This window comes from Elgaria multicarinata, chromosome 9, assembly GCF_023053635.1.
Source record: "Elgaria multicarinata webbii isolate HBS135686 ecotype San Diego chromosome 9, rElgMul1.1.pri, whole genome shotgun sequence".
NCBI classification, from domain to species: Eukaryota; Metazoa; Chordata; class Lepidosauria; order Squamata; family Anguidae; genus Elgaria; species Elgaria multicarinata.
In genome coordinates this window covers 34,630,922-34,640,970 of record NC_086179.1, presented here as the reverse complement: position 1 = coordinate 34,640,970, position 10,049 = coordinate 34,630,922, and the positions used below count along the sequence as shown (strand labels likewise).

The following is a 10,049-nucleotide window of genomic DNA, read 5'->3' as shown; positions in this document are numbered from 1 at the left end:
ACAACTCCCATGAACTCTCACCATTGGCTATGCTGGCTAGGGGCTGATGGGAGTTGTAGGCCCAAACATCTGGAGGTTCACAGGTTGCCCACCCAATTTAAAGAGCCATTCTGAGGGTCTGAAGAGGTGCAAGAACTTTCATGCATAGTTCTGCTTTGATAATAGACTCCATCACCCACTTTTGAAATTAAGGAAGCTTCCTGGAATTTCTTAATGAAACATGGATGGAGGAAGTAAGTACAGTGAAGCATTTCTTTTCTGTTTTAATACATGGATGGAGTAGGGTGATCATATGACAAGGAGGACAGGGCTCCTGTATCTTTAACAGTTGCATAGAAAAGGAAATTTCAGCAGGTGTCATTTGTATACATGGAGAACCTGGTGAAATTCCCTCTTCATCACAACAGTTAAAGTGCAGGAGCGATACTAGAGTGACCAGATTTAAAAGAGGGCAGGGCACCTGCAGCTTTATTGTGATGAAGAGGAAATTTCACCAGGTTCCCCATATATACAAATGACACCTGCTGAAATTTCCTTTTCAATACAACTGCAGGAGCTCTGTCCTCCTTTTCATATGGTCACCCTAGGATAGAGGTTTAGAGATGCTGGGATTGCTGAGTTCTGCAGTATGTCATGAGATCTCTGAAATTTTGAGAACTTGTCGTGGACACTCTCAGAATGGGTGCTGTGGGGGATTTGCCAATTCCTAAAATGGCTCCCGTGGTAGCCGTGACTGCTAACAAAACACTAATTTTCCAGAAGGTAAATGGGTGAGACTAAAAAACACAAAAAACCTCACCAAGAACCTAAGTACAAGGCAGAGGCAGAAAACCCCTTTTGAACCCAAATAAAAATGGTATTTGATGGGGAAACACTTTGCTTTGCGGTATAGCAACCTCCCAGGTTTTTTTTTTTTAAAAAAATAGTTTAAAAATCTTAAGAAATGAAATAAAAATCATGGACAGAGAGCCTGGTGGGTGCCATGAGACCACAGGTATTGTGCTTACTGAGTGGCCACACGTGCCTGTACAGGCCAATATTCATGAAATAAACATAGCTCTGCCCTCACAGCCTGGGCTGTTTGGATGGCCGTTTTACCAGCCAGTCCAGTTTATGGGTGTCTTGGCAAGTAATGAAGAAGAAAGCCCAAAGACAGTCCAGGCACCAGATCCCTCCCTGCTGATCTGCCAGGGAGAAGGAGAGAACACCTAAAGTCAGTCCTGCTAGTCCTATTTTCTCCCTAGAGGCCATCAACGCTGAGATAGAGTCAGGCCTGACGCACTGTTTATCTGTCAAGAGTGGAGGCGGTAGTGAAGTTCAGCACAATACTACAAATAAGGGAATCTGTGCATTTGTGGAGCAGCTGCTCTCATGAACAATTCATGTATTTCAGACCCCCCAGTATGTGCAGCCACAAAACACCAAACAAATTGCACTGGTTCTTCAGCTACTGAAATCAGGCAGTGAGACAATTGGTTTTGCCAAGGGCCAAAATATACCATAGGCTTTCCTTCCTGTTACCTCATTCCTCACTCACATATATTCATTACTCTCTCCTGACCTTAGATAGGTGTGCGTAGTGGGGCGGGGGGGGGGGGGAGAGGTCTCCAGATACTCATTTTCTGACCTTTTCTCTTGCTGACTATTTACCTTATACATGCAAAGCATTGAATTTGTTCTCCAAAGCGTGTGAGTGTACAGAAGATACATTAGGATCTACTGGTAGATCTCTGAGTGATTTGCAGTAAATTGACATGGTAAATTGCAGCACCTGGTGAAATTCCCTCTCAGTTAAAGCTGCAGGAACCCTGCCCTCTTCAGCTAGAGTGAGGAGATACAAAAGATGGCAGAGCTCCTGCAGCTTTAACTGTTGTGATGAAGAGGGAATTCCACCAGGTTCTGCATGCATACAAATGACACCAGCTGAAATTCCCTTTTCTATGTGGGTTTGGGTGTGTGCCCACTGGAGCCATTATTTTTGCTTGGTGGATCTTTAGGTTCGGCGGGGGTGAGGGGACGACAAAGTAGATCCTGAAAGCCTTAAGTCTTCCCACACTAGCTCTGAAGCACTGGATTTGTTCTCTTCCCCATCTCCTGAAGGAGATTTTCTAAAACTAGGTTTTCATTCGCCACAATGAGCAAGTCCAGCGTGGGAGAACAGCCCAGAGCCAGTGGAGGAGAGGCGTTTGATTAACATGTGGACAAATGAGAGATGACAAGGAGACTTTCAGAATATGATCTTTTCTTCTTCTTTTTAAGGCTCCTACAATGAGGCTGTTAGCAAATGGTTGACTAAGTACTCAGCTGGGGAGATGTAAAGCCATCACAGATTGAAAGATGCTGATATACATCTATGCATACACAGACGCACACACACAGAAGGATGGGGTAAATTAAATGACAGAATGCACTGCTTTTCACACCTGTGATAGTTTTAATTACTGTTGGAGGAGATTACAAGAGCTGCTGAAGAACCAATGTCATTAGATTGAACATACTGTAAAAGTGCATTCCCTGGATGGAACAATTGTAGCTACTCGTTCACACTGCTGGTGTTCAGAATAATTAGTAAGATAAAAGAAAGGTTTGCCTAGCAATTTCATGAAATGTTTTGTACCTGCGAAAGTGGGTTCTCTTCATTGCTTATTTTCTGCCAGAAGAGCACCTTGCCAAAAGACATGGATTTTTAACAAAGCCTTTGATGGCTAAATTCACCAAGTCTGTAAATAGTTTAAATTGTTTTAATTGGTTTTACCGTTTTTAAATTCTATACTGGTTTTTGCTTATTAATGGTTTGATTTGTTTTAGTTGTGTATATTTATTGTTTTGTTTTATATTGTTTGTATGATTTTACCTGTACGCTGCCGAGATCCTTGTGATATAGGGCAGGGTACAAATGTTTTAATAAATAAATAAATAAAGTGCCAATGTACCTTTTTTAAAGCTGAGTAGTAGATTAGTGCAAACTCGGTGATCCACAAACAAACATAAGAACCAATCATATAAGCCAGTTACGCAAGCCTTCCCCAACCTGGTGTCCTGCAGATGTTTTGGATTTCAACTCCTATCAGCCCCAGCCAACATTGCTGACCAAAACATGTGGCAGACACCAGATTCCGAAAGGCTGCATTGCACAGTATGAAGTGGTACAGTCCTGAAGTGGTAGTATCATATCAGACTGCAAGTCTGGGATTTCATTTTTTTAATGTTCCCATTTGCCTGTAGAAAAATAGCATGACTGGACTAGAATCTTTCTCTCCTAGGCGCTAGTTTATCGGGGAGAGCAGTCAACTCTCCACGCTGTCCCGAGGCCCCTATTTAATTAGACCTATGGCTACTATTTGTAGAAATTTTAAAGAGATGGAGATGCATGAAAGCATTAGCAATCTAGTTTGCCCCTGTTTCTATCTGTGGCCTGGCTGTGCTGCTATTGGGTTGCATTGATTTAATGGGTGTGTTGCTAGTTATCATCGTGGATATTATTATTTTTAATGAATTGTGGTCTATAAATATTTTAAATAAATTGGGGCCACCCATGACTTCTCCCCAGGTCTTCGTGCCTGAGTAGCAATTTGCCACAGGGTCTTCCACATCTGAACCCCAACCTGTAGCCACTCTACATGTAGAATGTGTGTTCTGAAGTCATTATTTCAAACGGGTGGAGAAAAGTTAATTCACTGTCCGGTACATTTCAACAATATCAACTACTTTCTATAATACAAGTGTTCTTCACTAAGTGTAATAGTTGAATCCAGGACTGTTCCGAGTCCTTGATTCAAATCCCCGCTTGGCCAGTTTCCTGGGTGGCCTTAGCTCTATCACTATCAGCCTAACCTTCCTCAAAGGGTTGTCGTGAGAATTGTGTGTGTTGATGTTGTTGTTGTTGCTGCTGGGTCTTTCTATGCTTTCCTGAATTCTTTGGAAGAAGGGCAAGATTAAAATTAAACAAATAAGTATAATCTCCCATTCAATATTAGAGCAGCCTTCACTAACCTGGTGCCCTCCATTTTGCTATGCTGGCTGGGAATGATGGGAGTTGTAATCCAAAAAAAAAAGGAGAAGAGCATCCGAAACAGGTTCTCAGGATGCAAATTATTTATTTTCATGATGCCCGAAACATATGATTTTAAAATTATGTGTTATCATAATGTATTTTATTGCATTATTACTGTTATAGCCCGCTGAGGAAGGCCTTTGAATAATGTACAGGCTGAAATGCGTCAGGCTTCATGAAAATAAATAATTTGCATCTTGAGAACTTGTTTTTCTTTTTTCTGACCTGGGAGTTGTAATCCAACACATCTGACTGGAAGGCATCAGTCTGGAGAAAGCTGTATTAGAGGATATTACAAGTTTGATTGTAAACTTCACAAGTCACAGGGAATCTGGATTACAGCCCATGTGGATCTGCAATTTGGCAGATAAAAAAATATTATGACTATCTATCTAGTCCTTCTGACTCACTCAGAACCAACTCAAGTCATCGGTAGCTATTACAAACAGTGCATTTTCACAAAGGCTTCTCCGTGTTGCTCTAGAACAGCCTGTGTGTCAGGTCACTGAATGGGTCAGCTTGACCCAAATTCCAGCTATGCTCTATTGAAACATCTTCTGATAACTAACTAGTGGAAAGGTGGGATAAGAGCTTTTCTCTGTTGAAGTACTGTGAAGTAGGGATCTTTCAGACAGTGAGAATGGCAACGGTGTGTGATTTTCCATTCTACATCTCTTTCCATTCTCAGTTGATATTCCTCTGTATCATCAGGGGAAAATGTTACCAGAATAGCAAGAAGCTGGCAAGGGCTAAGCTGTGTGGAATCCAAGATGAAGGAGCACCCTTTAGCCTGGATAAATCACACTGGAGACTCTGGGTCAAAGGAATAAGAAAGCTTGCATTTTATTGCAGGAAATACTTGTATAGGAAGGTCCCCAACTCAAGATGGAGGGAGACCCGAACAGAGACTTCACATTTCCTCTCTGAGAGGCAAGAGCATGAAGGAGGAGGATGTAGAAAGTGAGGCCAGTGACACTAGGAATATCAGTCTACCATGGGAAGGAAGATAGGCATAGATTAGAGGAGAGTCTAGGGGGTTGTCTTCATGGCACCGAGTTGGTGCCTCCTCCCCCCAAACCCTGCAGTTTCCCTATTAAGGGTGGCATCGGCTAATCCCGAGGAGAGAAAGTGGGTTTTCTGAGCAACCATCCATGTACTGGAACTGCCCCTGACCTCTTCCTTTCCACCAGGCCCCAGATTGGCCCCAGAATAATGTTAGGGGATGGAGGAAGACCCATACTGACGTCGCTCTGATTGAGAAGTCGGGGTAAGTCCATGACTTTTTCAATCCCATATGAAAAGGAGGACGGGGCTCCTGTATCTTTAACAGTTGTATAGAAAGGGGAATTTCAGCAGGTGTCATTTGCATGCATGCAGCACCTGGTGAAATTCCCTCTTCATCGCAACAGGTCACGCTGCAGGAGCCCTGCCCTCTTTTTTTAATTTGGTCTACAGGGCAGGACTCCTGCCGTTTTAACGGTTGTGATGAAGAGGGAATTTCACCAGGCGCTGCATGCATACAAATGACACCTGCTGAAATTCCCTTTTCGATACAACTGTTAAAGATACAGGAGCCCTGTCCTCCTCTCCATGTTGTCATCCTTGTATAGGATTGCAGCCTTAGGTTGCAATCCTGTATTCATTTATCTGGCATTAAGTACCATTGAACCAAATAGGGTTTATGTCTTAGTAGACATGCATAGGATTGCACCCTCAGAACCTTATTAAAGCTTTCTAGCTTTCTCTCTTCCTTCTTTCTGAACTATAGCCACAGACCTCCACGCCACCCTGTCTTATGGGCTCCAGGTGCTGACATGTAGGTGGGAATAAAGCCTTAGATTCAGCTGTGGGATAGCATCCTCTTAAGCACAACTTATGACATCTTCTCTGGGCAAACTGTTTCGAGGACTGAGGCCTATTACATGCCCTTTAGATCCTTGTCCATCCTGGCTGAAACTTAATCCAGACAAGTCAGAGATACTGTGGGTTGGGAAACCAACTACCCTGGATGGAGGTTTACAACTGGTCTTAGATGGGGTTGCATTCTCCCTAAAAGGCTATGTGTGTAGTCTGGGAGGCCTCCTAGACTCTGTGCTAACTGGGGAAGCCCATGGCTGTGGTGTCCAGGAGGGAATCTACACGTCGTTGTGAGGGCGCTTACATGCGCCCCCAGTGCGTCCCCACAACGACTGTGTAGACCGAGAAAGAAGAGACAGAGGAAGAGGCGGAGGAGGAGGCGGCTGGGGAACCAGCCGCGTCCTTGCCGCCGCCTCCCCGCCGGCCTCCTACTGCTGGGGTAAGAGCCACCCGGGTCGGAGAGCTCGGCTTCCGCTGAGCTCTCCGACCTGGGTGGCCCTTAGCCCGGCAGCAAGAGGCTGGCGGGGAGGCGGCGGTGGCGGCAAGGATGCGGCCGGTTCTCCAGCCTCCTCCTCCTCTGCCTCTTCCTTCGTCTCTTCTTTCTCAGGCTACACAGTCGTTGTGGGGGCGCATGTAAGCGCCCTCACAACGACGTGTAGATTCCCTCCAGGACTGTGTTTTACTAGTTTAGGCCATTTGCAGCCCTATCTGGAAAGTATGGGCCTTGCCTCACTGATGCATGCACTAGAGACATCCAGGCTGGACTACTGTAATGCACTGTCTTTGGGGCTGCCTTTGAAGATGGTTCAGACAGAAACATCAGCTGGTGCAGAATGTGGGCACCCAAGTATTGGTGGGGGCAAGGTGAAATGATGCAATGATATAATTCCTATACGGTACCAACTGGACTGGTCACCAGTGTGTCTCTGAGCCCAATTTAAAGTGTGGGCTTTGACTTGTGTAGATTTAAATGGTTTGGGTCCAAATTACTTGAAGGAGTGCCTTCACACATATCATCCTGTCCACACATTAAGATCAGCAAGAAAGGCTCTTCCCATTTGCCTACCTGTGAGAGCAGTCACCTGTGGGTAAGGGCATTTCCCCAGTGGTCCCATACCTCTGGAATAAGTTGCCATCTGGGGTCTGCCATACTCTAACTTTGCAAGCTTTTAAGAAGACCTTGAAAACATATTATTTTACTCTGGCCTTCTCCTAACATGATTCCTGTTTTTTATTGCTGTCTTTGTTGCTGGTTTTGTTGTTTTTATTGTGCTTTTACTCATAGAATCATAGAATCTTATGACCCTTCCACGTAGAATAGTAGAGCTGGAAGGGGCCTACAAGGCCATCGAGTCCAACCCCCTGTTCATTGCAGGAATCCACCCTAAAGCATACTTGACAGATGATTGTCCAGCTGCCTCTTCAATGCCTCTATTGTGGGAGAGCCCACAACCTCCCTAGGTAACTGGTTCCATTGTCGTACTGCTCTAACAGTCAGGAAGTTTTTCCTGACGTCCAGCCGGAATCTGACTTCTTGTAACTTGAGCCCGTTATTCTGTGTCCTGCACTCTGGGATGATCGAGAAGAGATCCTGGCCCTCCTCTGTGTGACAACCTTTTAAGTATTTGAAGAGTGCTATCATGTCTCCCCTCAATCTTCTCTTCTTCAGGCTAAACATGCCCAGTTGTTGCAGTGTCTCTTCATAGGGCTTTGTTTCCAGACCCCTGATCATCCTGGTCGCCCATTTCTGAACACGCTTCAGCTTGTCTGCGTCCTTCTTGAAGTGTGGTGCCCAGAACTGGACGCAATACTCTAGACGAGGCCTAACCAGGGCCGAATAGAGAGGAACCAGTACCTCACGCGATTTGGAAGCTATACTTCTATTAATGCAGCCCAAAATAGCATTTGCCTTTCTTGCAGCCATATTGCACTGTTGGCTCATATTCAGCTTGTGATCTACAACAATTCTAAGATCCTTCTCATTTGTAGTATTGCTGAGCCAAGTATCCCCCGTCTTGCAACTGTGCCTTTGGTTTCTATTTCCTAGATGTAGAACTTGGCATTTATCCCTATTAAATTTCATCCTGTTGTTTTCAGCCCAACACTCCAGCTTATCAAGATCACTTTGAAGTTTATTTCTGTCTCCCAGGGTACTAGCTATCCCACCCAATTTTGTGTCATCTGCAAATTTGATAAGCGTTCCCTGCACCTCCTCATCCAAATAATTAATAAAAATGTTTTGTTATTGTGTTTTTATCGCTCTTTAATATCATGCAAGTTTGATGTGTTTATTACTGTACACCGCCTTGGAAGGGCTTCTACCCTATACGGCGGCCAAGAAATGTTAGAAAGAAAGAAAGAAAGAAAGAAAGAAAGAAAGAAAGAAAGAAAGAAAGAATTCCTCTTCCCTTCTTATCTAAACTGCTTTTAAAACTAAAACAAAAACAACTTTTTATGACCTTTTTAAAAAACATAGCAGTCCTGAGGTACCCTCTCTTTCGGACTCCCCTGTGAAGTATCAATTTCTTCTCTTTTTAATTACATTCACTGGTTGCTCCCTCAGATGTATGAGCTGGAATTATAAATTCCAGCCCGTGGTATCAATGAATTATTCACCAGCCCTTCACATTTGGTTTCCGCTCCCCGCCCCACCGCTGCTGTTTGCTTTGCTGCTTCTTGTTGACATTATTCATATCCTTGTCTGTCTCCCTCTCTGCTTCTAACAATAATAATTTGAATAGCCACAACACTTGGTACTGACAGTATGCCTACAAACACACGCACAGGCACACCATCCCATTAACCTTTAAGGGATTACCAAGCTATCATCTCTAGTAGGGCACTGCAGAGGTAAAGCTGGGAATACAACATGTATAATCCTAAATCCCAATACTATGGCAGGTTCTCTTTAGGTTACCGCTGACATTTTATGTAGCAATCTGATGCCAGCTCTGCTTTTCTGTCTGATACTTTGCCGAGCTAATTACCTTCATGGTGTGTCGTCTCCACATAAACCAAGCAGAATGTATGAACTTTGCAGTTCTGCAGCTGGAGAATTGTCTCCAGAATCCATTACCTTTCTTCTTGAGAAATCTCCGCTTTTATTTTAACACAGATTCGGGAAGGATTCCAGATTGGTTAAGGGTTGTTTGCCTCGAAGGAAACGTAGCCCTGAGCTTTTGGGCAAAATCCAAAGCATGTTTCATCAGCCATCTAACTGATCCATCTAATGAGCGACCAGGTCAGTTTTCAGTGTCATCATCATATGCTAAACATGAACAGGACCACGAGATGGATTGAATAATCAGATGAGTGTTTTGCCATCTGGCAAGTTGTGCTTTGAACTGACTTGGGGGAATCAGATCTGACTTGAGCAAACGGGCACACTGGGGATGCAAACTGAGCAGATCTGTGCAGAGTCCAGCATGTGGGGAAGCAGTGGTGTAATTGTTTAACTCAACTGACATTTACTCCCTCCAATAGAAATTAATGGGATGAAGTTAGTCATGACCAACTTAAGCCTCATTCATTTCAGTGGGTCTACTCTGAGTAGAACAAACCATGACAAAAGATAGATAAAGATTTATCTATCTTTAACTTGGTATATTAGTTAGAAATCAATCAATACACGCTGGACCTGCAACAAAATGTTGCAGTGCAGAGTGCTTTGTTCAGGGTTGCAGCCAGCCATGCCCTCTTCCAGGAAGCTCCATTCCATTCTACCCCCACCCCCCAGTCAATCAACAATCTGTGTGTCTTGAGCATGTTAAGTTGTTCTCATTGGACTGTTTTGAATCCTTTCCCTGTCTTTTAATCCCACCCCCCCAGAGATTTTTGTAGTTCTGCAAACATTGGGGTTTCCCCAAACCTGCTGCTACCTGCAAGAGCCTTGGCTATTGGGCAGTATAAAAATGTAATAAATAAATAAACAAATAAAATATTGTGCATGGATGGTGCCATTTAGCTACCTAAGGATCCAGACTTGGAAAATGAGTTGTATCCTTTTTGTTTGTGTGTGGGTCTAACTTAAGTCCCATTCATTTCAATGAGGCTTCTCTAAGTAAGGCTAACATTGGATACAACCCCTTGGATGGAAGACCCTGGGTGTTATAGTGAAACCATGAGCAGAAAGAGTAAA

General features: G+C 43.9%; 1 protein-coding gene across 1 annotated transcript in view; it reads right to left on the bottom strand.

The window, feature by feature from the left end:
* EIF3L (eukaryotic translation initiation factor 3 subunit L) overlaps nt 1–10,049 on the bottom strand; it is a 128,164-nt gene that overhangs the window by 36,162 nt on the left and 81,953 nt on the right. The gene's annotated exons all lie outside the window — the stretch shown is intronic.